At 40.9% G+C, this 21,772-nt stretch overlaps 58 non-coding genes across 58 annotated transcripts; all 58 read left to right on the forward strand.

The window, feature by feature from the left end:
• Window positions 1–6,631: 6,631 nt before the first annotated feature.
• On the forward strand, window positions 6,632–6,750 carry LOC114773947 (5S ribosomal RNA). The gene has a single exon (XR_003744574.1). It is a non-coding gene; the product is annotated as a 5S ribosomal RNA (ribosomal RNA).
• Window positions 6,751–6,894: 144 nt separating this feature from the next.
• Window positions 6,895–7,013, forward strand: LOC114773948 (5S ribosomal RNA). The gene has a single exon (XR_003744575.1). It is a non-coding gene; the product is annotated as a 5S ribosomal RNA (ribosomal RNA).
• A 144-nt stretch (window positions 7,014–7,157) lies between these two features.
• On the forward strand, window positions 7,158–7,276 carry LOC114773949 (5S ribosomal RNA). Its single transcript, XR_003744576.1, has one exon. It is a non-coding gene; the product is annotated as a 5S ribosomal RNA (ribosomal RNA).
• Window positions 7,277–7,420: 144 nt separating this feature from the next.
• On the forward strand, window positions 7,421–7,539 carry LOC114773950 (5S ribosomal RNA). Its single transcript, XR_003744577.1, has one exon. It is a non-coding gene; the product is annotated as a 5S ribosomal RNA (ribosomal RNA).
• Window positions 7,540–7,683: 144 nt separating this feature from the next.
• On the forward strand, window positions 7,684–7,802 carry LOC114773951 (5S ribosomal RNA). The gene has a single exon (XR_003744578.1). It is a non-coding gene; the product is annotated as a 5S ribosomal RNA (ribosomal RNA).
• Window positions 7,803–7,945: 143 nt separating this feature from the next.
• On the forward strand, window positions 7,946–8,064 carry LOC114773952 (5S ribosomal RNA). Its single transcript, XR_003744579.1, has one exon. It is a non-coding gene; the product is annotated as a 5S ribosomal RNA (ribosomal RNA).
• Window positions 8,065–8,208: 144 nt separating this feature from the next.
• On the forward strand, window positions 8,209–8,327 carry LOC114773954 (5S ribosomal RNA). Its single transcript, XR_003744581.1, has one exon. It is a non-coding gene; the product is annotated as a 5S ribosomal RNA (ribosomal RNA).
• Window positions 8,328–8,471: 144 nt separating this feature from the next.
• On the forward strand, window positions 8,472–8,590 carry LOC114773955 (5S ribosomal RNA). The gene has a single exon (XR_003744582.1). It is a non-coding gene; the product is annotated as a 5S ribosomal RNA (ribosomal RNA).
• Window positions 8,591–8,733: 143 nt separating this feature from the next.
• LOC114773956 (5S ribosomal RNA) lies at window positions 8,734–8,852 on the forward strand. The gene has a single exon (XR_003744583.1). It is a non-coding gene; the product is annotated as a 5S ribosomal RNA (ribosomal RNA).
• A 144-nt stretch (window positions 8,853–8,996) lies between these two features.
• Window positions 8,997–9,115, forward strand: LOC114773957 (5S ribosomal RNA). Its single transcript, XR_003744584.1, has one exon. It is a non-coding gene; the product is annotated as a 5S ribosomal RNA (ribosomal RNA).
• Window positions 9,116–9,259: 144 nt separating this feature from the next.
• LOC114773958 (5S ribosomal RNA) lies at window positions 9,260–9,378 on the forward strand. The gene has a single exon (XR_003744585.1). It is a non-coding gene; the product is annotated as a 5S ribosomal RNA (ribosomal RNA).
• A 144-nt stretch (window positions 9,379–9,522) lies between these two features.
• Window positions 9,523–9,641, forward strand: LOC114773960 (5S ribosomal RNA). The gene has a single exon (XR_003744586.1). It is a non-coding gene; the product is annotated as a 5S ribosomal RNA (ribosomal RNA).
• A 144-nt stretch (window positions 9,642–9,785) lies between these two features.
• LOC114773961 (5S ribosomal RNA) lies at window positions 9,786–9,904 on the forward strand. Its single transcript, XR_003744587.1, has one exon. It is a non-coding gene; the product is annotated as a 5S ribosomal RNA (ribosomal RNA).
• A 144-nt stretch (window positions 9,905–10,048) lies between these two features.
• Window positions 10,049–10,167, forward strand: LOC114773962 (5S ribosomal RNA). The gene has a single exon (XR_003744588.1). It is a non-coding gene; the product is annotated as a 5S ribosomal RNA (ribosomal RNA).
• A 144-nt stretch (window positions 10,168–10,311) lies between these two features.
• Window positions 10,312–10,430, forward strand: LOC114773963 (5S ribosomal RNA). The gene has a single exon (XR_003744589.1). It is a non-coding gene; the product is annotated as a 5S ribosomal RNA (ribosomal RNA).
• Window positions 10,431–10,574: 144 nt separating this feature from the next.
• LOC114773964 (5S ribosomal RNA) lies at window positions 10,575–10,693 on the forward strand. The gene has a single exon (XR_003744590.1). It is a non-coding gene; the product is annotated as a 5S ribosomal RNA (ribosomal RNA).
• A 144-nt stretch (window positions 10,694–10,837) lies between these two features.
• On the forward strand, window positions 10,838–10,956 carry LOC114773966 (5S ribosomal RNA). The gene has a single exon (XR_003744592.1). It is a non-coding gene; the product is annotated as a 5S ribosomal RNA (ribosomal RNA).
• Window positions 10,957–11,100: 144 nt separating this feature from the next.
• LOC114773967 (5S ribosomal RNA) lies at window positions 11,101–11,219 on the forward strand. The gene has a single exon (XR_003744593.1). It is a non-coding gene; the product is annotated as a 5S ribosomal RNA (ribosomal RNA).
• A 144-nt stretch (window positions 11,220–11,363) lies between these two features.
• On the forward strand, window positions 11,364–11,482 carry LOC114773968 (5S ribosomal RNA). The gene has a single exon (XR_003744594.1). It is a non-coding gene; the product is annotated as a 5S ribosomal RNA (ribosomal RNA).
• A 144-nt stretch (window positions 11,483–11,626) lies between these two features.
• Window positions 11,627–11,745, forward strand: LOC114773969 (5S ribosomal RNA). Its single transcript, XR_003744595.1, has one exon. It is a non-coding gene; the product is annotated as a 5S ribosomal RNA (ribosomal RNA).
• A 144-nt stretch (window positions 11,746–11,889) lies between these two features.
• LOC114773970 (5S ribosomal RNA) lies at window positions 11,890–12,008 on the forward strand. Its single transcript, XR_003744596.1, has one exon. It is a non-coding gene; the product is annotated as a 5S ribosomal RNA (ribosomal RNA).
• A 145-nt stretch (window positions 12,009–12,153) lies between these two features.
• Window positions 12,154–12,272, forward strand: LOC114773972 (5S ribosomal RNA). The gene has a single exon (XR_003744598.1). It is a non-coding gene; the product is annotated as a 5S ribosomal RNA (ribosomal RNA).
• Window positions 12,273–12,417: 145 nt separating this feature from the next.
• On the forward strand, window positions 12,418–12,536 carry LOC114773973 (5S ribosomal RNA). The gene has a single exon (XR_003744599.1). It is a non-coding gene; the product is annotated as a 5S ribosomal RNA (ribosomal RNA).
• A 144-nt stretch (window positions 12,537–12,680) lies between these two features.
• On the forward strand, window positions 12,681–12,799 carry LOC114773974 (5S ribosomal RNA). The gene has a single exon (XR_003744600.1). It is a non-coding gene; the product is annotated as a 5S ribosomal RNA (ribosomal RNA).
• A 145-nt stretch (window positions 12,800–12,944) lies between these two features.
• LOC114773976 (5S ribosomal RNA) lies at window positions 12,945–13,063 on the forward strand. Its single transcript, XR_003744601.1, has one exon. It is a non-coding gene; the product is annotated as a 5S ribosomal RNA (ribosomal RNA).
• Window positions 13,064–13,207: 144 nt separating this feature from the next.
• On the forward strand, window positions 13,208–13,326 carry LOC114773977 (5S ribosomal RNA). Its single transcript, XR_003744602.1, has one exon. It is a non-coding gene; the product is annotated as a 5S ribosomal RNA (ribosomal RNA).
• A 144-nt stretch (window positions 13,327–13,470) lies between these two features.
• LOC114773979 (5S ribosomal RNA) lies at window positions 13,471–13,589 on the forward strand. Its single transcript, XR_003744604.1, has one exon. It is a non-coding gene; the product is annotated as a 5S ribosomal RNA (ribosomal RNA).
• A 144-nt stretch (window positions 13,590–13,733) lies between these two features.
• Window positions 13,734–13,852, forward strand: LOC114773980 (5S ribosomal RNA). The gene has a single exon (XR_003744605.1). It is a non-coding gene; the product is annotated as a 5S ribosomal RNA (ribosomal RNA).
• A 145-nt stretch (window positions 13,853–13,997) lies between these two features.
• LOC114773981 (5S ribosomal RNA) lies at window positions 13,998–14,116 on the forward strand. Its single transcript, XR_003744606.1, has one exon. It is a non-coding gene; the product is annotated as a 5S ribosomal RNA (ribosomal RNA).
• Window positions 14,117–14,260: 144 nt separating this feature from the next.
• On the forward strand, window positions 14,261–14,379 carry LOC114773982 (5S ribosomal RNA). Its single transcript, XR_003744607.1, has one exon. It is a non-coding gene; the product is annotated as a 5S ribosomal RNA (ribosomal RNA).
• Window positions 14,380–14,523: 144 nt separating this feature from the next.
• On the forward strand, window positions 14,524–14,642 carry LOC114774046 (5S ribosomal RNA). The gene has a single exon (XR_003744668.1). It is a non-coding gene; the product is annotated as a 5S ribosomal RNA (ribosomal RNA).
• Window positions 14,643–14,786: 144 nt separating this feature from the next.
• On the forward strand, window positions 14,787–14,905 carry LOC114773983 (5S ribosomal RNA). The gene has a single exon (XR_003744608.1). It is a non-coding gene; the product is annotated as a 5S ribosomal RNA (ribosomal RNA).
• Window positions 14,906–15,048: 143 nt separating this feature from the next.
• On the forward strand, window positions 15,049–15,167 carry LOC114773984 (5S ribosomal RNA). Its single transcript, XR_003744609.1, has one exon. It is a non-coding gene; the product is annotated as a 5S ribosomal RNA (ribosomal RNA).
• A 144-nt stretch (window positions 15,168–15,311) lies between these two features.
• LOC114773985 (5S ribosomal RNA) lies at window positions 15,312–15,430 on the forward strand. The gene has a single exon (XR_003744610.1). It is a non-coding gene; the product is annotated as a 5S ribosomal RNA (ribosomal RNA).
• A 144-nt stretch (window positions 15,431–15,574) lies between these two features.
• LOC114773986 (5S ribosomal RNA) lies at window positions 15,575–15,693 on the forward strand. The gene has a single exon (XR_003744611.1). It is a non-coding gene; the product is annotated as a 5S ribosomal RNA (ribosomal RNA).
• Window positions 15,694–15,837: 144 nt separating this feature from the next.
• On the forward strand, window positions 15,838–15,956 carry LOC114773987 (5S ribosomal RNA). The gene has a single exon (XR_003744612.1). It is a non-coding gene; the product is annotated as a 5S ribosomal RNA (ribosomal RNA).
• A 144-nt stretch (window positions 15,957–16,100) lies between these two features.
• Window positions 16,101–16,219, forward strand: LOC114773988 (5S ribosomal RNA). The gene has a single exon (XR_003744613.1). It is a non-coding gene; the product is annotated as a 5S ribosomal RNA (ribosomal RNA).
• Window positions 16,220–16,364: 145 nt separating this feature from the next.
• LOC114773990 (5S ribosomal RNA) lies at window positions 16,365–16,483 on the forward strand. The gene has a single exon (XR_003744615.1). It is a non-coding gene; the product is annotated as a 5S ribosomal RNA (ribosomal RNA).
• Window positions 16,484–16,627: 144 nt separating this feature from the next.
• Window positions 16,628–16,746, forward strand: LOC114773992 (5S ribosomal RNA). The gene has a single exon (XR_003744616.1). It is a non-coding gene; the product is annotated as a 5S ribosomal RNA (ribosomal RNA).
• Window positions 16,747–16,891: 145 nt separating this feature from the next.
• On the forward strand, window positions 16,892–17,010 carry LOC114773993 (5S ribosomal RNA). Its single transcript, XR_003744617.1, has one exon. It is a non-coding gene; the product is annotated as a 5S ribosomal RNA (ribosomal RNA).
• Window positions 17,011–17,155: 145 nt separating this feature from the next.
• Window positions 17,156–17,274, forward strand: LOC114773994 (5S ribosomal RNA). Its single transcript, XR_003744618.1, has one exon. It is a non-coding gene; the product is annotated as a 5S ribosomal RNA (ribosomal RNA).
• A 144-nt stretch (window positions 17,275–17,418) lies between these two features.
• LOC114774054 (5S ribosomal RNA) lies at window positions 17,419–17,537 on the forward strand. Its single transcript, XR_003744676.1, has one exon. It is a non-coding gene; the product is annotated as a 5S ribosomal RNA (ribosomal RNA).
• A 144-nt stretch (window positions 17,538–17,681) lies between these two features.
• Window positions 17,682–17,800, forward strand: LOC114773995 (5S ribosomal RNA). Its single transcript, XR_003744619.1, has one exon. It is a non-coding gene; the product is annotated as a 5S ribosomal RNA (ribosomal RNA).
• A 144-nt stretch (window positions 17,801–17,944) lies between these two features.
• On the forward strand, window positions 17,945–18,063 carry LOC114773996 (5S ribosomal RNA). The gene has a single exon (XR_003744620.1). It is a non-coding gene; the product is annotated as a 5S ribosomal RNA (ribosomal RNA).
• A 144-nt stretch (window positions 18,064–18,207) lies between these two features.
• LOC114773997 (5S ribosomal RNA) lies at window positions 18,208–18,326 on the forward strand. Its single transcript, XR_003744621.1, has one exon. It is a non-coding gene; the product is annotated as a 5S ribosomal RNA (ribosomal RNA).
• A 144-nt stretch (window positions 18,327–18,470) lies between these two features.
• On the forward strand, window positions 18,471–18,589 carry LOC114773998 (5S ribosomal RNA). Its single transcript, XR_003744622.1, has one exon. It is a non-coding gene; the product is annotated as a 5S ribosomal RNA (ribosomal RNA).
• A 145-nt stretch (window positions 18,590–18,734) lies between these two features.
• Window positions 18,735–18,853, forward strand: LOC114773999 (5S ribosomal RNA). The gene has a single exon (XR_003744623.1). It is a non-coding gene; the product is annotated as a 5S ribosomal RNA (ribosomal RNA).
• A 144-nt stretch (window positions 18,854–18,997) lies between these two features.
• On the forward strand, window positions 18,998–19,116 carry LOC114774000 (5S ribosomal RNA). Its single transcript, XR_003744624.1, has one exon. It is a non-coding gene; the product is annotated as a 5S ribosomal RNA (ribosomal RNA).
• A 144-nt stretch (window positions 19,117–19,260) lies between these two features.
• On the forward strand, window positions 19,261–19,379 carry LOC114774002 (5S ribosomal RNA). The gene has a single exon (XR_003744626.1). It is a non-coding gene; the product is annotated as a 5S ribosomal RNA (ribosomal RNA).
• A 144-nt stretch (window positions 19,380–19,523) lies between these two features.
• LOC114774084 (5S ribosomal RNA) lies at window positions 19,524–19,641 on the forward strand. The gene has a single exon (XR_003744705.1). It is a non-coding gene; the product is annotated as a 5S ribosomal RNA (ribosomal RNA).
• Window positions 19,642–19,785: 144 nt separating this feature from the next.
• LOC114774003 (5S ribosomal RNA) lies at window positions 19,786–19,904 on the forward strand. The gene has a single exon (XR_003744627.1). It is a non-coding gene; the product is annotated as a 5S ribosomal RNA (ribosomal RNA).
• Window positions 19,905–20,049: 145 nt separating this feature from the next.
• Window positions 20,050–20,168, forward strand: LOC114774004 (5S ribosomal RNA). The gene has a single exon (XR_003744628.1). It is a non-coding gene; the product is annotated as a 5S ribosomal RNA (ribosomal RNA).
• A 145-nt stretch (window positions 20,169–20,313) lies between these two features.
• Window positions 20,314–20,432, forward strand: LOC114774005 (5S ribosomal RNA). The gene has a single exon (XR_003744629.1). It is a non-coding gene; the product is annotated as a 5S ribosomal RNA (ribosomal RNA).
• A 144-nt stretch (window positions 20,433–20,576) lies between these two features.
• On the forward strand, window positions 20,577–20,695 carry LOC114774006 (5S ribosomal RNA). Its single transcript, XR_003744630.1, has one exon. It is a non-coding gene; the product is annotated as a 5S ribosomal RNA (ribosomal RNA).
• A 144-nt stretch (window positions 20,696–20,839) lies between these two features.
• Window positions 20,840–20,958, forward strand: LOC114774008 (5S ribosomal RNA). Its single transcript, XR_003744631.1, has one exon. It is a non-coding gene; the product is annotated as a 5S ribosomal RNA (ribosomal RNA).
• A 144-nt stretch (window positions 20,959–21,102) lies between these two features.
• Window positions 21,103–21,221, forward strand: LOC114774009 (5S ribosomal RNA). Its single transcript, XR_003744632.1, has one exon. It is a non-coding gene; the product is annotated as a 5S ribosomal RNA (ribosomal RNA).
• Window positions 21,222–21,365: 144 nt separating this feature from the next.
• Window positions 21,366–21,484, forward strand: LOC114774010 (5S ribosomal RNA). The gene has a single exon (XR_003744633.1). It is a non-coding gene; the product is annotated as a 5S ribosomal RNA (ribosomal RNA).
• A 144-nt stretch (window positions 21,485–21,628) lies between these two features.
• On the forward strand, window positions 21,629–21,747 carry LOC114774011 (5S ribosomal RNA). The gene has a single exon (XR_003744634.1). It is a non-coding gene; the product is annotated as a 5S ribosomal RNA (ribosomal RNA).
• The last annotated feature ends 25 nt before the right edge of the window (window positions 21,748–21,772 follow it).

A 21,772-nucleotide genomic window follows, 5' to 3' on the forward strand; every position in this document is an offset into this window, starting at 1 on the left:
GTGGGAAGGCTGGGCACATAGCCAGAGACTCTAGCAGGGCCGGGAGATAACACGGCATGACTGGAGGAGAAGAATTAGTAGGGAGTAGTAGGGAGATCAGTAAACGGGGGTACAACAATAGTCACTGCTTCTAAACCAGTTTGGGTGAGAGACCCCAAAGGAACATCATGTAAAACGTGTCCATCCTTTTTATCCCAGAATGCCCTGTTAATTTGCTGGGAAGAGACGGCTTACTTAAATTAGGTTTGGCACTCGTCTCCACTCCGTAACAGGTGTGGAGCTCATGCCCTCTGACGAACTACATGTTACCATGTGGTATAAAAACTCTCCTTGACCTGATCCAATATACGAAAAGAAATTGTCACGACTCACGCCAACAACCATAGTCATTCTTTATGTTTACTCGGACGGGCAAGGTAACGTGGTGGCGGGGGTCGCTTTACCTAGCAATGCTCCGGGTTGGTATCCACCGCACATCTCACAGTATAAAAACAGAGAGAGGAGTTGGAAGTCGTTGGGCACCATAGTTCAAGAAGGTGACAGCGCAACGGATTTGGGCAGACATGTGGGACAAATTAGAGCATAATTTGGAAATGGCTGTATTGGACAATACAGACCAAGACTGGAGTACATCCAGAAACCAGTGACATTTTCTGCTCACTGAAGAAGATGAAGATGAACTAGCACAAATCCCTCAATCATTGTGGTCACAAGGACCGTCTGATGTAGGACTGATAAAAGGAATTTTGCCGGTACAAGTCAGACCCAAAACAGAATATCGGCCTTGCATAAGACAATATCCGCTTAAACCTGACACACTAGAAGGCATAACACCAGTGATACGTGACTTACAGCAAGCAGGGGTTATTATAGAGAGAGATTATTCCCCCTGCAATATACCTATATTCCCGGTGAAAAAGCAAGCTCCCTCGGTGGGATGGAGAATGGTGCAGGATCTGCAGGCAGTAAATGCTGCAGTAGTACAGCGAGCTCCGTGTGTGCCTGACCCACACACATTACTAAATTCCAAATTCTAAAGACCAGATGCGCAAATATTTACTGTGGTCGACATTAGTAATGCCTTTTTCTCCATTCCCATAGACCCAGACAGCCAATTTTGGTTCGCTTTTACATTTAAGGGGAAACGATACACCTATACTAGGCTTCCCCAGGGCTATTGCGAAAGCCCTACTATATATTCCCAAGCCATGCATGCCAGCATGTCCAAATTTCAACCACCGGGGGGAAGTCAGATTCTACTTTACGTTGATGATATATTAGTGGCTTCTCCGAGTCTAGATGCATGTAAAAACGACACTGTGGCCCTCTTAAATCACCTAGCTATAGAGGGGCACAAAGTTAGTAAAAACAAATTGCAATTATGGAATCCACAAGTCAAATACCTGGGTCACCACCTCAGTGCAGGCGGCAGAACTATTCTAGAAGAACGGAAAACAGCGGTCCTACAGGCGCCAAAACCAATTACTAAAAAACAAATGATGTCATTCTTAGGATTAACTAATTATTGTAGAAGTTGGGTACCAAATTACGCTGAGATTACTTCCCCACTCACGGCTTTAATTTACACTGAAGACCTGAAAATGACATCACCGCTAAATTGGACGTCAGAAGCAGAAAAAGCTTTTTGTGATATTAAACAGGTGCTGACCTCCAATTTAGCTCTAGCCTTGCCAAATTATAGTAAACCGTTTATAGAAATGGTGGACTGCAAAGACAAATATATGACTTCTGTCCTAGGCCAACAACATGGAGACAAACTAAGACCGAGAGCATATTTTTCATCCAAATTAGATAGTGTAGCCCGCACAATGCCACACTGTGTGAGGGCGGTGATAGCGGCGTCGATGGCAGTAGAAGCAAGTGCCGGAATAGTTTTATTCCACCCATTGACCCTTAAGGTCCCACATGCAGTGGCTGCTTTACTACTGCAAACCAATATGATCTTTTTATCACCTGCAAGGCACCTCTCCTGCATGGCCACGTTGCTGTCACAGCCACATCTCACTATCGAACAATGCACCACATTTAACCCAGCCACATTGTTAACTTTACCCGATGACGGAGAATAACACGAACACACAGCTAAATCTAGATTAGATTTAAGTGACCAACCTTGCCTCAGGGTGAGGTAATATTCATCGATGGCTCTTCAAAGAAAAATTATTTGGGAAAAACATAAACGGGCTACGCCATGGTGACAGCAGTGATTAAAGCTGACAACTTACCATCGACTTTTTCAGCGCAAGCAGCCAAAATAATTGCTCTAACTGAGGCTTGTAAATTAATGAAAGGGAAAGATGTTACTATATATACTGATAGCCAATATACATTTGCTCAGTACTGGCGGAATAGGGGAATGGTTACATCTACAGGAAAATACAAGTGCAGGACAGGAGTTCTGATGAGACACTCCAGCCTCTGTGTGTGTGTGTGTGTGTGTGTGTGTGTGTGGGTATGTGCGTCTACACGCATTGGCAGACCTTATCTCTCTGGTATGTGTGTGTGTGTGTGTGGGGCCTATCTATCTCTCTCTCTCGTTTTGTTTTGGAACTCTTAGCAATAGATTTTACCGTCTGGGCATCAGCACAGCGATTTACAACGGGTCTCCACCTTATTCAGATTTAAAGGGAATATGGGAAATATTTTGAATTTACATTTTGTGTATCTTGTTTGTTTGTTTTCTTTTCTTTCTGAGAGTTTTAAAATTAAGTTTTTGAAAAACTGGGGAAAATATATACATTACATCTAAACTGTGCAATTTTAAATGAATATTGTACTGTTGTATGTACACTTTGGGTTCTTTTTTCTGGGTTTTGTGTTGTTTTATTTTATTTAAGAAGGGAGATTTCCCAACGGCTGCACTGTTTGCCTCTGTTACTGTGTCTTTGAATAAGGTCCATCACACCTACACTGACCTACACTGACACTCACGCTGAATACGAAGACATAACACACTGATACGCATCCCTCTGACAAGTGATTTTTTTCTTTTCTCATTGTTGATTCTAGTGCAGCCATGTAAAAAAGAACAGTGGAAGACTGGAAAAAAAAAAAAAAAAAAAAAAAAAGGCTTCACATTTATATTGTACTGTGGATTTTATTTCATTTCATTGTGTTGCCCCAGCCAATGACCGATATGATGCTGTATTGTTTTTTATTTAAATGGTAGCATTGGGATGACTACATTATTCTGGTTATAACTTGCGCTGTGCACTTTTTGTTTCCTTGAACCCAGACCGAGAGCATTTAGAGAATAATTATTATTATTGTTATTCACAGCAATAGGGTTATTGTCTCAGTTTTGGTTTGGATTTCAGTTGCATTTTTGCTGTTACATTTCTGTTTCTGGGTCACATTATTAGTGGAAGATGACAAGGACCTGTCATCCAAACTCCTCACATCCATTACTGTAAAACAGTTGTTGTTATTTATTGCCTTTTGTTCCTACCATTGAGTATTTCTTCCAAGGTTCAGCAAGCCTTTAACTGCCCTCACTCATTATAAATCGATGTCTTCTCAGGTGCTGTGGAACCCTGATGCAGAGCAGGCCCTCTTAGCTTTAAACAGACTCCCCACCCACATTAGGCCTCCAAAATTGTGACCGTATCACCTCTGTTCTCCTTCACTATGTCCTTTAGCTGATTTTTCATGCATTCTTTTTTTATTTATTTTTGGGAGGTGCAAATTTTTGAGTAAAGACGAATCGGGTGCGTAACGGATTTTGGATGTTACTGCTATGGTAGTCTTGGATTTTCAGCATGACTGAGGATGTGTTTCTACGCGGGTTTTTGATGCAATTTGAATGTTACCTTATCGACAACTGTTAATTTCATTTTTATTATTTACAATTTTTTTAAGAAAAAAAAAAAAAAATCTACGTATGTACATATCTACATACAAATGGGCTGCGATTTTGACCCATGGGAAAACACATGTCTCAACAGGGGGGTTGGTGGGACTGGTACAGCTACATATGGCTTTAGCCTATATTAAAAAAAAAAAAAACATTGATACATGCTTGATGTGGTAAAAACAACAATTGGCTTCTTTAAGTGTAGCAAGCAGCTAATGTCACTCAACAAGATTGCGTGCTTTGTATGGGGCCACGACCATTATTACAGGTAAACCAGCAGTTATAACTCAACCATGATTGTCGTTGCAGAAGTTGGGATCAAGTTTGGGATCAGGTTGTTTGATCGATTGCCCACAAACACCACCGGGTTGTGTGTCTTAGTAACCCTTTTATTACCAGTGTCCATATATCCAACAACAATAAGTAACCTATTATTCAAAATAGACAGCCTGGTGCCTGCAGACTGGCACCAGACGAAGCGGTCAACCCCGCCCTGGGAGAAGCTAACAGATCCAACTTACATAGATGCAATTGGGGTTCCCAGGGGGGGTGCCTGACGAATATAAAATAGCAAATCAAATAGCAGCGGGATTAGAATCAACCTTGTGTTGGTGGTGTACGATTAATAAGAACGTAGACAGGATCAACTACATCCATTACAATGTTCAGAAATTAGGAAATTGGACACAAGACGGTTTTGAGGCCGTGCATGGGCAATTATCCGCCACTCCCCTAATGGCTTTTCAGAACAGAACAGCGCTTGATATGCTCTTGGCTGAGAAAAATGGGGTTTTGCGCCGTGTTTGGAGAGCAATGCTGCTCGTTCATACCAAACAACACAGCTGCAGGAGGCAGTCTGACATTGGCCATTGACGGCCTGCGCACCCTCAACCGGAAGATGAAGGAGCATTCAGGGGTGGAAACTACGATGTGGGATTCCTGGATGAATGTATTCGGGAAATACAAAGCCCTAGTTCAATCTGTTTTAACATCTATGGCTGTATTTGCAGCAATTCTGACCTTGTGTGGATGTTGTTGTATTCCTTGTCTGCGCAGTCTTGTGAACCGTCTCATCACTACGGCCTTATCACCCAGGGAGGTTGATCCCACACAGTTATACCCGCTCTTGGAAAATAAAATCCACGATGAGGGCTTTGAGATGTCCATGGAGCCCAGTGACTTTCAGTTGAGCCAACTGTTCCGAGAATCTATCTTCGAGAATTGAAGCAACATCCCTTTGAGTGTAAATGTATTGCTCGGTTTATGAACTAATAGTCGAAAATCCTACCGGAAGAGGTTATTAGGGAAGTACTATAGAAAAAAAAAAAAAAAGTTCAATACATGATAAACAGGGGGGGAAGTATTGGGGGACATATGCTTGACTCATTATGTTTTAAATGTATTTTTTGTTGTTTTAATTCTGAATTTCCTGAATTTATCAGGCTTTTTTGTTGTTTTAATTCTGTATTTCCTGGATTTATCAGGCTTTTTGTTGTTTTAATTCTGAACTTCCTATATTTATCAGGCAAGGTGCTGTTTGGATAAGGCTGGAAACGACGTTCGGAAATATGGTGACTTATGGTGATAGGTTGGTAGAATATGGATCTCTCAGCAGACTTGAATCTGCTGATTCAAAGAAAAAAAAAAAAAAAAAGGAGCAGCGTTTTGAATCGGCAGGGTAGCGTTTATTCTGTCCTCTCCTGAACAGCGACACCACGTTTTTGTTCTCTTGAATGCTTGGTTGGTTGCATTGTGGTTTCGATTCGGTGCGTCATGTGGCCTGTTCTCAGCACCGTACTACAGTCCCTATGTGGTCCAGGACGGCATTATCACTCTGTGTGATAATCACGATGTTTTCCTATTATTTTTATTTTCTTTATTCACGATTTTTCTATTATTATTATTGTTGTTGTTATTATTAAAAAAAAAAAAAAAAAAAAGATATATGTATATATCACTATACTCACGATTTTTTTCTATTATTATAATTGTTGTTATTATTAAGAAAAAAAAAAAAAAAAAAAGATATATGTATATATCACTATACTCACGATTTTTTCTATTATTATTATTGTTGTTATTATTAAGAAAAAAAAAAAACAAAAAAACAGGAGATTTAGAAAAAGGTATGATACATGATAAACAGGGGGGAATTGTTGGAAAATGTATATAAGTTATCATGCTATTAACCTTTACTACCTTTTTGACATATATATCCCACATGTACTAAACTCTATTAATCCTTTTGACATATATATATATCTCGCATGCATTAAACTATATTAATCTTTTTAATATGCGCACTACATTGAATCATTAGTCTCTTCAGAAACTGGTGGGCTAAAGGCTGTTTGCAGAACAGAATGACCGCGACTTGATAAGAGGAGGCCTGCAGCCGCGGAGAAGCAAGAAAAACAAGAAGACCTTGGCGATGGAGCGTCTACCAAAGAGACAAACCTACATGCAAATTATAAGCTTATTTGGTGTGATCCTGTGATGAATGTACCGCCCTATTATTGAATAAAAAGAGAGGAAGCGGAAGAGACGGCAGAGCTTTTTGGAGGCTGCTGTATTGGTCGTCTCTGATCGCTCTCCTTGCAAGTAAAAGAGCTCAACTTCTTCGTGTCATTCTTCTCTGGTTTATAAGTGTTGGAACGGCGTACAACTCTAACATAAAGTAAGTTAAGAGGTTTTTTTCACTCTGTGATATGTTTTCAAGCCTAGGTTGTTTAAAGTCCAAGATTTTAAGCAGAGATTGCTTACGGCCATACCAGCCCAAGAACGCCCGGTCTCGTCTGATCTCGGAAGCTAAGAAGGCTTGGGCCTGGTTAGTACTTGGATGGGAGACCTCCTGGGAATACCAGGTGCTGTAAGCTTTAACTGTTGAAAAACTTTTTAAAATGAAGTTTTTTTGCATCGCTTTGTTAGTTTTTATCTAAAGTAAGTTAAGAGGTATTTTCACTCTGTGATATGTTTTCAAGCCTAGGTTGTTTAAAGTCCAAGATTTTCAAGCAGAGATTGCTTACGGCCATACCAGCCCAAGAACGCCCGGTCTCGTCTGATCTCGGAAGCTAAGAAGGCTTGGGCCTGGTTAGTACTTGGATGGGAGACCTCCTGGGAATACCAGGTGCTGTAAGCTTTAACTGTTGAAAAACTTTTTAAAATGAAGTTTTTTTGCATCGCTTTGTTAGTTTTTATCTAAAGTAAGTTAAGAGGTATTTTCACTCTGTGATATGTTTTCAAGCCTAGGTTGTTTAAAGTCCAAGATTTTCAAGCAGAGATTGCTTACGGCCATACCAGCCCAAGAACGCCCGGTCTCGTCTGATCTCGGAAGCTAAGAAGGCTTGGGCCTGGTTAGTACTTGGATGGGAGACCTCCTGGGAATACCAGGTGCTGTAAGCTTTAACTGTTGAAAAACTTTTTAAAATGAAGTTTTTTTGCATCGCTTTGTTAGTTTTTATCTAAAGTAAGTTAAGAGGTATTTTCACTCTGTGATATGTTTTCAAGCCTAGGTTGTTTAAAGTCCAAGATTTTCAAGCAGAGATTGCTTACGGCCATACCAGCCCAAGAACGCCCGGTCTCGTCTGATCTCGGAAGCTAAGAAGGCTTGGGCCTGGTTAGTACTTGGATGGGAGACCTCCTGGGAATACCAGGTGCTGTAAGCTTTAACTGTTGAAAAACTTTTTAAAATGAAGTTTTTTTGCATCGCTTTGTTAGTTTTTATCTAAAGTAAGTTAAGAGGTATTTTCACTCTGTGATATGTTTTCAAGCCTAGGTTGTTTAAAGTCCAAGATTTTCAAGCAGAGATTGCTTACGGCCATACCAGCCCAAGAACGCCCGGTCTCGTCTGATCTCGGAAGCTAAGAAGGCTTGGGCCTGGTTAGTACTTGGATGGGAGACCTCCTGGGAATACCAGGTGCTGTAAGCTTTAACTGTTGAAAAACTTTTAAAATGAAGTTTTTTTGCATCGCTTTGTTAGTTTTTATCTAAAGTAAGTTAAGAGGTATTTTCACTCTGTGATATGTTTTCAAGCCTAGGTTGTTTAAAGTCCAAGATTTTCAAGCAGAGATTGCTTACGGCCATACCAGCCCAAGAACGCCCGGTCTCGTCTGATCTCGGAAGCTAAGAAGGCTTGGGCCTGGTTAGTACTTGGATGGGAGACCTCCTGGGAATACCAGGTGCTGTAAGCTTTAACTGTTGAAAAACTTTTTAAAATGAAGTTTTTTTGCATCGCTTTGTTAGTTTTTATCTAAAGTAAGTTAAGAGGTATTTTCACTCTGTGATATGTTTTCAAGCCTAGGTTGTTTAAAGTCCAAGATTTTCAAGCAGAGATTGCTTACGGCCATACCAGCCCAAGAACGCCCGGTCTCGTCTGATCTCGGAAGCTAAGAAGGCTTGGGCCTGGTTAGTACTTGGATGGGAGACCTCCTGGGAATACCAGGTGCTGTAAGCTTTAACTGTTGAAAAACTTTTTAAAATGAAGTTTTTTTGCATCGCTTTGTTAGTTTTTATCTAAAGTAAGTTAAGAGGTATTTTCACTCTGTGATATGTTTTCAAGCCTAGGTTGTTTAAAGTCCAAGATTTTCAAGCAGAGATTGCTTACGGCCATACCAGCCCAAGAACGCCCGGTCTCGTCTGATCTCGGAAGCTAAGAAGGCTTGGGCCTGGTTAGTACTTGGATGGGAGACCTCCTGGGAATACCAGGTGCTGTAAGCTTTAACTGTTGAAAAACTTTTAAAATGAAGTTTTTTTGCATCGCTTTGTTAGTTTTTATCTAAAGTAAGTTAAGAGGTATTTTCACTCTGTGATATGTTTTCAAGCCTAGGTTGTTTAAAGTCCAAGATTTTCAAGCAGAGATTGCTTACGGCCATACCAGCCCAAGAACGCCCGGTCTCGTCTGATCTCGGAAGCTAAGAAGGCTTGGGCCTGGTTAGTACTTGGATGGGAGACCTCCTGGGAATACCAGGTGCTGTAAGCTTTAACTGTTGAAAAACTTTTTAAAATGAAGTTTTTTTGCATCGCTTTGTTAGTTTTTATCTAAAGTAAGTTAAGAGGTATTTTCACTCTGTGATATGTTTTCAAGCCTAGGTTGTTTAAAGTCCAAGATTTTCAAGCAGAGATTGCTTACGGCCATACCAGCCCAAGAACGCCCGGTCTCGTCTGATCTCGGAAGCTAAGAAGGCTTGGGCCTGGTTAGTACTTGGATGGGAGACCTCCTGGGAATACCAGGTGCTGTAAGCTTTAACTGTTGAAAAACTTTTTAAAATGAAGTTTTTTTGCATCGCTTTGTTAGTTTTTATCTAAAGTAAGTTAAGAGGTATTTTCACTCTGTGATATGTTTTCAAGCCTAGGTTGTTTAAAGTCCAAGATTTTCAAGCAGAGATTGCTTACGGCCATACCAGCCCAAGAACGCCCGGTCTCGTCTGATCTCGGAAGCTAAGAAGGCTTGGGCCTGGTTAGTACTTGGATGGGAGACCTCCTGGGAATACCAGGTGCTGTAAGCTTTAACTGTTGAAAAACTTTTTAAAATGAAGTTTTTTTGCATCGCTTTGTTAGTTTTTATCTAAAGTAAGTTAAGAGGTATTTTCACTCTGTGATATGTTTTCAAGCCTAGGTTGTTTAAAGTCCAAGATTTTCAAGCAGAGATTGCTTACGGCCATACCAGCCCAAGAACGCCCGGTCTCGTCTGATCTCGGAAGCTAAGAAGGCTTGGGCCTGGTTAGTACTTGGATGGGAGACCTCCTGGGAATACCAGGTGCTGTAAGCTTTAACTGTTGAAAAACTTTTTAAAATGAAGTTTTTTTGCATCGCTTTGTTAGTTTTTATCTAAAGTAAGTTAAGAGGTATTTTCACTCTGTGATATGTTTTCAAGCCTAGGTTGTTTAAAGTCCAAGATTTTCAAGCAGAGATTGCTTACGGCCATACCAGCCCAAGAACGCCCGGTCTCGTCTGATCTCGGAAGCTAAGAAGGCTTGGGCCTGGTTAGTACTTGGATGGGAGACCTCCTGGGAATACCAGGTGCTGTAAGCTTTAACTGTTGAAAAACTTTTTAAAATGAAGTTTTTTTGCATCGCTTTGTTAGTTTTTATCTAAAGTAAGTTAAGAGGTATTTTCACTCTGTGATATGTTTTCAAGCCTAGGTTGTTTAAAGTCCAAGATTTTCAAGCAGAGATTGCTTACGGCCATACCAGCCCAAGAACGCCCGGTCTCGTCTGATCTCGGAAGCTAAGAAGGCTTGGGCCTGGTTAGTACTTGGATGGGAGACCTCCTGGGAATACCAGGTGCTGTAAGCTTTAACTGTTGAAAAACTTTTTAAAATGAAGTTTTTTTGCATCGCTTTGTTAGTTTTTATCTAAAGTAAGTTAAGAGGTATTTTCACTCTGTGATATGTTTTCAAGCCTAGGTTGTTTAAAGTCCAAGATTTTCAAGCAGAGATTGCTTACGGCCATACCAGCCCAAGAACGCCCGGTCTCGTCTGATCTCGGAAGCTAAGAAGGCTTGGGCCTGGTTAGTACTTGGATGGGAGACCTCCTGGGAATACCAGGTGCTGTAAGCTTTAACTGTTGAAAAACTTTTTAAAATGAAGTTTTTTTGCATCGCTTTGTTAGTTTTTTTCTAAAGTAAGTTAAGAGGTATTTTCACTCTGTGATATGTTTTCAAGCCTAGGTTGTTTAAAGTCCAAGATTTTCAAGCAGAGATTGCTTACGGCCATACCAGCCCAAGAACGCCCGGTCTCGTCTGATCTCGGAAGCTAAGAAGGCTTGGGCCTGGTTAGTACTTGGATGGGAGACCTCCTGGGAATACCAGGTGCTGTAAGCTTTAACTGTTGAAAAACTTTTTAAAATGAAGTTTTTTTGCATCGCTTTGTTAGTTTTTTTCTAAAGTAAGTTAAGAGGTATTTTCACTCTGTGATATGTTTTCAAGCCTAGGTTGTTTAAAGTCCAAGATTTTCAAGCAGAGATTGCTTACGGCCATACCAGCCCAAGAACGCCCGGTCTCGTCTGATCTCGGAAGCTAAGAAGGCTTGGGCCTGGTTAGTACTTGGATGGGAGACCTCCTGGGAATACCAGGTGCTGTAAGCTTTAACTGTTGAAAAACTTTTTAAAATGAAGTTTTTTTGCATCGCTTTGTTAGTTTTTTTCTAAAGTAAGTTAAGAGGTATTTTCACTCTGTGATATGTTTTCAAGCCTAGGTTGTTTAAAGTCCAAGATTTTCAAGCAGAGATTGCTTACGGCCATACCAGCCCAAGAACGCCCGGTCTCGTCTGATCTCGGAAGCTAAGAAGGCTTGGGCCTGGTTAGTACTTGGATGGGAGACCTCCTGGGAATACCAGGTGCTGTAAGCTTTAACTGTTGAAAAACTTTTTAAAATGAAGTTTTTTTGCATCGCTTTGTTAGTTTTTATCTAAAGTAAGTTAAGAGGTATTTTCACTCTGTGATATGTTTTCAAGCCTAGGTTGTTTAAAGTCCAAGATTTTCAAGCAGAGATTGCTTACGGCCATACCAGCCCAAGAACGCCCGGTCTCGTCTGATCTCGGAAGCTAAGAAGGCTTGGGCCTGGTTAGTACTTGGATGGGAGACCTCCTGGGAATACCAGGTGCTGTAAGCTTTAACTGTTGAAAAACTTTTTAAAATGAAGTTTTTTTGCATCGCTTTGTTAGTTTTTATCTAAAGTAAGTTAAGAGGTATTTTCACTCTGTGATATGTTTTCAAGCCTAGGTTGTTTAAAGTCCAAGATTTTCAAGCAGAGATTGCTTACGGCCATACCAGCCCAAGAACGCCCGGTCTCGTCTGATCTCGGAAGCTAAGAAGGCTTGGGCCTGGTTAGTACTTGGATGGGAGACCTCCTGGGAATACCAGGTGCTGTAAGCTTTAACTGTTGAAAAACTTTTTAAAATGAAGTTTTTTTGCATCGCTTTGTTAGTTTTTTTCTAAAGTAAGTTAAGAGGTATTTTCACTCTGTGATATGTTTTCAAGCCTAGGTTGTTTAAAGTCCAAGATTTTCAAGCAGAGATTGCTTACGGCCATACCAGCCCAAGAACGCCCGGTCTCGTCTGATCTCGGAAGCTAAGAAGGCTTGGGCCTGGTTAGTACTTGGATGGGAGACCTCCTGGGAATACCAGGTGCTGTAAGCTTTAACTGTTGAAAAACTTTTTAAAATGAAGTTTTTTTGCATCGCTTTGTTAGTTTTTTATCTAAAGTAAGTTAAGAGGTATTTTCACTCTGTGATATGTTTTCAAGCCTAGGTTGTTTAAAGTCCAAGATTTTCAAGCAGAGATTGCTTACGGCCATACCAGCCCAAGAACGCCCGGTCTCGTCTGATCTCGGAAGCTAAGAAGGCTTGGGCCTGGTTAGTACTTGGATGGGAGACCTCCTGGGAATACCAGGTGCTGTAAGCTTTAACTGTTGAAAAACTTTTTAAAATGAAGTTTTTTTGCATCGCTTTGTTAGTTTTTTATCTAAAGTAAGTTAAGAGGTATTTTCACTCTGTGATATGTTTTCAAGCCTAGGTTGTTTAAAGTCCAAGATTTTCAAGCAGAGATTGCTTACGGCCATACCAGCCCAAGAACGCCCGGTCTCGTCTGATCTCGGAAGCTAAGAAGGCTTGGGCCTGGTTAGTACTTGGATGGGAGACCTCCTGGGAATACCAGGTGCTGTAAGCTTTAACTGTTGAAAAACTTTTTAAAATGAAGTTTTTTTGCATCGCTTTGTTAGTTTTTATCTAAAGTAAGTTAAGAGGTATTTTCACTCTGTGATATGTTTTCAAGCCTAGGTTGTTTAAAGTCCAAGATTTTCAAGCAGAGATTGCTTACGGCCATACCAGCCCAAGAACGCCCGGTCTCGTCTGATCTCGGAAGCTAAGAAGGCTTGGGCCTGGTTAGTACTTGGATGGGAGACCTCCTGGGAATACCAGGTGCTGTAAGCTTTAACTGTTGAAAAACTTTTTAAAATGAAGTTTTTTTGCATCGCTTTGTTAGTTTTTTATCTAAAGTAAGTTAAGAGGTATTTTCACTCTGTGATATGTTTTCAAGCCTAGGTTGTTTAAAGTCCAAGATTTTCAAGCAGAGATTGCTTACGGCCATACCAGCCCAAGAACGCCCGGTCTCGTCTGATCTCGGAAGCTAAGAAGGCTTGGGCCTGGTTAGTACTTGGATGGGAGACCTCCTGGGAATACCAGGTGCTGTAAGCTTTAACTGTTGAAAAACTTTTTAAAATGAAGTTTTTTTGCATCGCTTTGTTAGTTTTTATCTAAAGTAAGTTAAGAGGTATTTTCACTCTGTGATATGTTTTCAAGCCTAGGTTGTTTAAAGTCCAAGATTTTCAAGCAGAGATTGCTTACGGCCATACCAGCCCAAGAACGCCCGGTCTCGTCTGATCTCGGAAGCTAAGAAGGCTTGGGCCTGGTTAGTACTTGGATGGGAGACCTCCTGGGAATACCAGGTGCTGTAAGCTTTAACTGTTGAAAAACTTTTTAAAATGAAGTTTTTTTGCATCGCTTTGTTAGTTTTTTTCTAAAGTAAGTTAAGAGGTATTTTCACTCTGTGATATGTTTTCAAGCCTAGGTTGTTTAAAGTCCAAGATTTTCAAGCAGAGATTGCTTACGGCCATACCAGCCCAAGAACGCCCGGTCTCGTCTGATCTCGGAAGCTAAGAAGGCTTGGGCCTGGTTAGTACTTGGATGGGAGACCTCCTGGGAATACCAGGTGCTGTAAGCTTTAACTGTTGAAAAACTTTTTAAAATGAAGTTTTTTTGCATCGCTTTGTTAGTTTTTATCTAAAGTAAGTTAAGAGGTATTTTCACTCTGTGATATGTTTTCAAGCCTAGGTTGTTTAAAGTCCAAGATTTTCAAGCAGAGATTGCTTACGGCCATACCAGCCCAAGAACGCCCGGTCTCGTCTGATCTCGGAAGCTAAGAAGGCTTGGGCCTGGTTAGTACTTGGATGGGAGACCTCCTGGGAATACCAGGTGCTGTAAGCTTTAACTGTTGAAAAACTTTTTAAAATGAAGTTTTTTTGCATCGCTTTGTTAGTTTTTTATCTAAAGTAAGTTAAGAGGTATTTTCACTCTGTGATATGTTTTCAAGCCTAGGTTGTTTAAAGTCCAAGATTTTCAAGCAGAGATTGCTTACGGCCATACCAGCCCAAGAACGCCCGGTCTCGTCTGATCTCGGAAGCTAAGAAGGCTTGGGCCTGGTTAGTACTTGGATGGGAGACCTCCTGGGAATACCAGGTGCTGTAAGCTTTAACTGTTGAAAAACTTTTTAAAATGAAGTTTTTTTGCATCGCTTTGTTAGTTTTTATCTAAAGTAAGTTAAGAGGTATTTTCACTCTGTGATATGTTTTCAAGCCTAGGTTGTTTAAAGTCCAAGATTTTCAAGCAGAGATTGCTTACGGCCATACCAGCCCAAGAACGCCCGGTCTCGTCTGATCTCGGAAGCTAAGAAGGCTTGGGCCTGGTTAGTACTTGGATGGGAGACCTCCTGGGAATACCAGGTGCTGTAAGCTTTAACTGTTGAAAAACTTTTTAAAATGAAGTTTTTTTGCATCGCTTTGTTAGTTTTTATCTAAAGTAAGTTAAGAGGTATTTTCACTCTGTGATATGTTTTCAAGCCTAGGTTGTTTAAAGTCCAAGATTTTCAAGCAGAGATTGCTTACGGCCATACCAGCCCAAGAACGCCTGGTCTCGTCTGATCTCGGAAGCTAAGAAGGCTTGGGCCTGGTTAGTACTTGGATGGGAGACCTCCTGGGAATACCAGGTGCTGTAAGCTTTAACTGTTGAAAAACTTTTTAAAATGAAGTTTTTTTGCATCGCTTTGTTAGTTTTTATCTAAAGTAAGTTAAGAGGTATTTTCACTCTGTGATATGTTTTCAAGCCTAGGTTGTTTAAAGTCCAAGATTTTCAAGCAGAGATTGCTTACGGCCATACCAGCCCAAGAACGCCCGGTCTCGTCTGATCTCGGAAGCTAAGAAGGCTTGGGCCTGGTTAGTACTTGGATGGGAGACCTCCTGGGAATACCAGGTGCTGTAAGCTTTAACTGTTGAAAAACTTTTAAAATGAAGTTTTTTTGCATCGCTTTGTTAGTTTTTATCTAAAGTAAGTTAAGAGGTATTTTCACTCTGTGATATGTTTTCAAGCCTAGGTTGTTTAAAGTCCAAGATTTTCAAGCAGAGATTGCTTACGGCCATACCAGCCCAAGAACGCCCGGTCTCGTCTGATCTCGGAAGCTAAGAAGGCTTGGGCCTGGTTAGTACTTGGATGGGAGACCTCCTGGGAATACCAGGTGCTGTAAGCTTTAACTGTTGAAAAACTTTTTAAAATGAAGTTTTTTTGCATCGCTTTGTTAGTTTTTATCTAAAGTAAGTTAAGAGGTATTTTCACTCTGTGATATGTTTTCAAGCCTAGGTTGTTTAAAGTCCAAGATTTTCAAGCAGAGATTGCTTACGGCCATACCAGCCCAAGAACGCCCGGTCTCGTCTGATCTCGGAAGCTAAGAAGGCTTGGGCCTGGTTAGTACTTGGATGGGAGACCTCCTGGGAATACCAGGTGCTGTAAGCTTTAACTGTTGAAAAACTTTTTAAAATGAAGTTTTTTTGCATCGCTTTGTTAGTTTTTATCTAAAGTAAGTTAAGAGGTATTTTCACTCTGTGATATGTTTTCAAGCCTAGGTTGTTTAAAGTCCAAGATTTTCAAGCAGAGATTGCTTACGGCCATACCAGCCCAAGAACGCCCGGTCTCGTCTGATCTCGGAAGCTAAGAAGGCTTGGGCCTGGTTAGTACTTGGATGGGAGACCTCCTGGGAATACCAGGTGCTGTAAGCTTTAACTGTTGAAAAACTTTTTAAAATGAAGTTTTTTTGCATCGCTTTGTTAGTTTTTATCTAAAGTAAGTTAAGAGGTATTTTCACTCTGTGATATGTTTTCAAGCCTAGGTTGTTTAAAGTCCAAGATTTTCAAGCAGAGATTGCTTACGGCCATACCAGCCCAAGAACGCCCGGTCTCGTCTGATCTCGGAAGCTAAGAAGGCTTGGGCCTGGTTAGTACTTGGATGGGAGACCTCCTGGGAATACCAGGTGCTGTAAGCTTTAACTGTTGAAAAACTTTTTAAAATGAAGTTTTTTTGCATCGCTTTGTTAGTTTTTATCTAAAGTAAGTTAAGAGGTATTTTCACTCTGTGATATGTTTTCAAGCCTAGGTTGTTTAAAGTCCAAGATTTTCAAGCAGAGATTGCTTACGGCCATACCAGCCCAAGAACGCCCGGTCTCGTCTGATCTCGGAAGCTAAGAAGGCTTGGGCCTGGTTAGTACTTGGATGGGAGACCTCCTGGGAATACCAGGTGCTGTAAGCTTTAACTGTTGAAAAACTTTTTAAAATGAAGTTTTTTTGCATCGCTTTGTTAGTTTTTTATCTAAAGTAAGTTAAGAGGTATTTTCACTCTGTGATATGTTTTCAAGCCTAGGTTGTTTAAAGTCCAAGATTTTCAAGCAGAGATTGCTTACGGCCATACCAGCCCAAGAACGCCCGGTCTCGTCTGATCTCGGAAGCTAAGAAGGCTTGGGCCTGGTTAGTACTTGGATGGGAGACCTCCTGGGAATACCAGGTGCTGTAAGCTTTAACTGTTGAAAAACTTTTTAAAATGAAGTTTTTTTGCATCGCTTTGTTAGTTTTTATCTAAAGTAAGTTAAGAGGTATTTTCACTCTGTGATATGTTTTCAAGCCTAGGTTGTTTAAAGTCCAAGATTTTCAAGCAGAGATTGCTTACGGCCATACCAGCCCAAGAACGCCCGGTCTCGTCTGATCTCGGAAGCTAAGAAGGCTTGGGCCTGGTTAGTACTTGGATGGGAGACCTCCTGGGAATACCAGGTGCTGTAAGCTTTAACTGTTGAAAAACTTTTTAAAATGAAGTTTTTTTGCATCGCTTTGTTAGTTTTTTATCTAAAGTAAGTTAAGAGGTATTTTCACTCTGTGATATGTTTTCAAGCCTAGGTTGTTTAAAGTCCAAGATTTTCAAGCAGAGATTGCTTACGGCCATACCAGCCCAAGAACGCCCGGTCTCGTCTGATCTCGGAAGCTAAGAAGGCTTGGGCCTGGTTAGTACTTGGATGGGAGACCTCCTGGGAATACCAGGTGCTGTAAGCTTTAACTGTTGAAAAACTTTTTAAAATGAAGTTTTTTTGCATCGCTTTGTTAGTTTTTTATCTAAAGTAAGTTAAGAGGTATTTTCACTCTGTGATATGTTTTCAAGCCTAGGTTGTTTAAAGTCCAAGATTTTCAAGCAGAGATTGCTTACGGCCATACCAGCCCAAGAACGCCCGGTCTCGTCTGATCTCGGAAGCTAAGAAGGCTTGGGCCTGGTTAGTACTTGGATGGGAGACCTCCTGGGAATACCAGGTGCTGTAAGCTTTAACTGTTGAAAAACTTTTTAAAATGAAGTTTTTTTGCATCGCTTTGTTAGTTTTTATCTAAAGTAAGTTAAGAGGTATTTTCACTCTGTGATATGTTTTCAAGCCTAGGTTGTTTAAAGTCCAAGATTTTCAAGCAGAGATTGCTTACGGCCATACCAGCCCAAGAACGCCCGGTCTTGTCTGATCTCGGAAGCTAAGAAGGCTTGGGCCTGGTTAGTACTTGGATGGGAGACCTCCTGGGAATACCAGGTGCTGTAAGCTTTAACTGTTGAAAAACTTTTTAAAATGAAGTTTTTTTGCATCGCTTTGTTAGTTTTTATCTAAAGTAAGTTAAGAGGTATTTTCACTCTGTGATATGTTTTCAAGCCTAGGTTGTTTAAAGTCCAAGATTTTCAAGCAGAGATTGCTTACGGCCATACCAGCCCAAGAACGCCCGGTCTCGTCTGATCTCGGAAGCTAAGAAGGCTTGGGCCTGGTTAGTACTTGGATGGGAGACCTCCTGGGAATACCAGGTGCTGTAAGCTTTAACTGTTGAAAAACTTTTTAAAATGAAGTTTTTTTGCATCGCTTTGTTAGTTTTTATCTAAAGTAAGTTAAGAGGTATTTTCACTCTGTGATATGTTTTCAAGCCTAGGTTGTTTAAAGTCCAAGATTTTCAAGCAGAGATTGCTTACGGCCATACCAGCCCAAGAACGCCCGGTCTCGTCTGATCTCGGAAGCTAAGAAGGCTTGGGCCTGGTTAGTACTTGGATGGGAGACCTCCTGGGAATACCAGGTGCTGTAAGCTTTAACTGTTGAAAAACTTTTTAAAATGAAGTTTTTTTGCATCGCTTTGTTAGTTTTTATCTAAAGTAAGTTAAGAGGTATTTTCACTCTGTGATATGTTTTCAAGCCTAGGTTGTTTAAAGTCCAAGATTTTCAAGCAGAGATTGCTTACGGCCATACCAGCCCAAGAACGCCCGGTCTCGTCTGATCTCGGAAGCTAAGAAGGCTTGGGCCTGGTTAGTACTTGGATGGGAGACCTCCTGGGAATACCAGGTGCTGTAAGCTTTAACTGTTGAAAAACTTTTTAAAATGAAGTTTTTTTGCATCGCTTTGTTAGTTTTTATCTAAAGTAAGTTAAGAGGTATTTTCACTCTGTGATATGTTTTCAAGCCTAGGTTGTTTAAAGTCCAAGATTTTCAAGCAGAGATTGCTTACGGCCATACCAGCCCAAGAACGCCCGGTCTCGTCTGATCTCGGAAGCTAAGAAGGCTTGGGCCTGGTTAGTACTTGGATGGGAGACCTCCTGGGAATACCAGGTGCTGTAAGCTTTAACTGTTGAAAAACTTTTTAAAATGAAGTTTTTTTGCATCGCTTTGTTAGTTTTTTATCTAAAGTAAGTTAAGAGGTATTTTCACTCTGTGATATGTTTTCAAGCCTAGGTTGTTTAAAGTCCAAGATTTTCAAGCAGAGATTGCTTACGGCCATACCAGCCCAAGAACGCCCGGTCTCGTCTGATCTCGGAAGCTAAGAAGGCTTGGGCCTGGTTAGTACTTGGATGGGAGACCTCCTGGGAATACCAGGTGCTGTAAGCTTTAACTGTTGAAAAACTTTTTAAAATGAAGTTTTTTTGCATCGCTTTGTTAGTTTTTATCTAAAGTAAGTTAAGAGGTATTTTCACTCTGTGATATGTTTTCAAGCCTAGGTTGTTTAAAGTCCAAGATTTTCAAGCAGAGATTGCTTACGGCCATACCAGCCCAAGAACGCCCGGTCTCGTCTGATCTCGGAAGCTAAGAAGGCTTGGGCCTGGTTAGTACTTGGATGGGAGACCTCCTGGGAATACCAGGTGCTGTAAGCTTTAACTGTTGAAAAACTTTTTAAAATGAAGTTTTTTTGCATCGCTTTGTTAGTTTTTATCTAAAGTAAGTTAAGAGGTATTTTCACTCTGTGATATGTTTTCAAGCCTAGGTTGTTTAAAGTCCAAGATTTTCAAGCAGAGATTGCTTACGGCCATACCAGCCCAAGAACGCCCGGTCTCGTCTGATCTCGGAAGCTAAGAAGGCTTGGGCCTGGTTAGTACTTGGATGGGAGACCTCCTGGGAATACCAGGTGCTGTAAGCTTTAACTGTTGAAAAACTTTTTAAAATGAAGTTTTTTTGCATCGCTTTGTTAGTTTTTATCTAAAGTAAGTTAAGAGGTATTTTCACTCTGTGATATGTTTTCAAGCCTAGGTTGTTTAAAGTCCAAGATTTTCAAGCAGAGATTGCTTACGGCCATACCAGCCCAAGAACGCCGGTCTCGTCTGATCTCGGAAGCTAAGAAGGCTTGGGCCTGGTTAGTACTTGGATGGGAGACCTCCTGGGAATACCAGGTGCTGTAAGCTTTAACTGTTGAAAAACTTTTTAAAATGAAGTTTTTTTGCATCGCTTTGTTAGTTTTTATCTAAAGTAAGTTAAGAGGTATTTTCACTCTGTGATATGTTTTCAAGCCTAGGTTGTTTAAAGTCCAAGATTTTCAAGCAGAGATTGCTTACGGCCATACCAGCCCAAGAACGCCCGGTCTCGTCTGATCTCGGAAGCTAAGAAGGCTTGGGCCTGGTTAGTACTTGGATGGGAGACCTCCTGGGAATACCAGGTGCTGTAAGCTTTAACTGTTGAAAAACTTTTTAAAATGAAGTTTTTTTGCATCGCTTTGTTAGTTTTTTATCTAAAGTAAGTTAAGAGGTATTTTCACTCTGTGATATGTTTTCAAGCCTAGGTTGTTTAAAGTCCAAGATTTTCAAGCAGAGATTGCTTACGGCCATACCAGCCCAAGAACGCCCGGTCTCGTCTGATCTCGGAAGCTAAGAAGGCTTGGGCCTGGTTAGTACTTGGATGGGAGACCTCCTGGGAATACCAGGTGCTGTAAGCTTTAACTGTTGAAAAACTTTTTAAAATGAAGTTTTTTTGCATCGCTTTGTTAGTTTTTTATCTAAAGTAAGTTAAGAGGTATTTTCACTCTGTGATATGTTTTCAAGCCTAGGTTGTTTAAAGTCCAAGATTTTCAAGCAGAGATTGCTTACGGCCATACCAGCCCAAGAACGCCCGGTCTCGTCTGATCTCGGAAGCTAAGAAGGCTTGGGCCTGGTTAGTACTTGGATGGGAGACCTCCTGGGAATACCAGGTGCTGTAAGCTTTAACTGTTGAAAAACTTTTTAAAATGAAGTTTTTTTGCATCGCTTTGTTAGTTTTTATCTAAAGTAAGTTAAGAGGTATTTTCACTCTGTGATATGTTTTCAAGCCTAGGTTGTTTAAAGTCCAAGATTTTCAAGCAGAGATTGCTTACGGCCATACCAGCCCAAGAACGCCCGGTCTCGTCTGATCTCGGAAGCTAAGAAGGCTTGGGCCTGGTTAGTACTTGGATGGGAGACCTCCTGGGAATACCAGGTGCTGTAAGCTTTAACTGTTGAAAAACTTTTTAAAATGAAGTTTTTTTGCATCGCTTTGTTAGTTTTTATCTAAAGTAAGTTAAGAGGTATTTTCACTCTGTGATATGTTTTCAAGCCTAGGTTGTTTAAAGTCCAAGATTTTCAAGCAGAGATTGCTTACGGCCATACCAGCCCAAGAACGCCCGGTCTCGTCTGATCTCGGAAGCTAAGAAGGCTTGGGCCTGGTTAGTACTTGGATGGGAGACCTCCTGGGAATACCAGGTGCTGTAAGCTTTAACTGTTGAAAAACTTTTTAAAATGAAGTTTTTTTGCATCGCTTTGTTAGTTTTTATCTAAAGTAAGTTAAGAGGTATTTTCACTCTGTGATATGTTTTCAAGCCTAGGTTGTTTAAAGTCCAAGATTTTCAAGCAGAGATTGCTTACGGCCATACCAGCCCAAGAACGCCCGGTCTCGTCTGATCTCGGAAGCTAAGAAGGCTTGGGCCTGGTTAGTACTTGGATGGGAGACCTCCTGGGAATACCAGGTGCTGTAAGCTTTAACTGTTGAAAAACTTTTTAAAATGAAGTTTTTTTGCATCGCTTTGTTAGTTTTTATCTAAAGTAAGTTAAGAGGTATTTTCACTCTGTGATATGTTTTCAAGCCTAGGTTGTTTAAAGTCCAAGATTTTCAAGCAGAGATTGCTTACGGCCATACCAGCCCAAGAACGCCCGGTCTCGTCTGATCTCGGAAGCTAAGAAGGCTTGGGCCTGGTTAGTACTTGGATGGGAGACCTCCTGGGAATACCAGGTGCTGTAAGCTTTAACTGTTGAAAAACTTTTTAAAATGAAGTTTTTTTGCATCGCTTTGTTAGTTTTTATCTAAAGTAAGTTAAGAGGTATTTTCACTCTGTGATATGTTTTCAAGCCTAGGTTGTTTAAAGTCCAAGATTTTCAAGCAGAGATTGCTTACGGCCATACCAGCCCAAGAACGCCCGGTCTCGTCTGATCTCGGAAGCTAAGAAGGCTTGGGCCTGGTTAGTACTTGGATGGGAGACCTCCTGGGAATACCAGGTGCTGTAAGCTTTAACTGTTGAAAAACTTTTTAAAA

This window comes from Denticeps clupeoides, unplaced genomic scaffold (genome assembly GCF_900700375.1).
Source record: "Denticeps clupeoides unplaced genomic scaffold, fDenClu1.1, whole genome shotgun sequence".
Taxonomy (NCBI): Eukaryota; Metazoa; Chordata; class Actinopteri; order Clupeiformes; family Denticipitidae; genus Denticeps; species Denticeps clupeoides.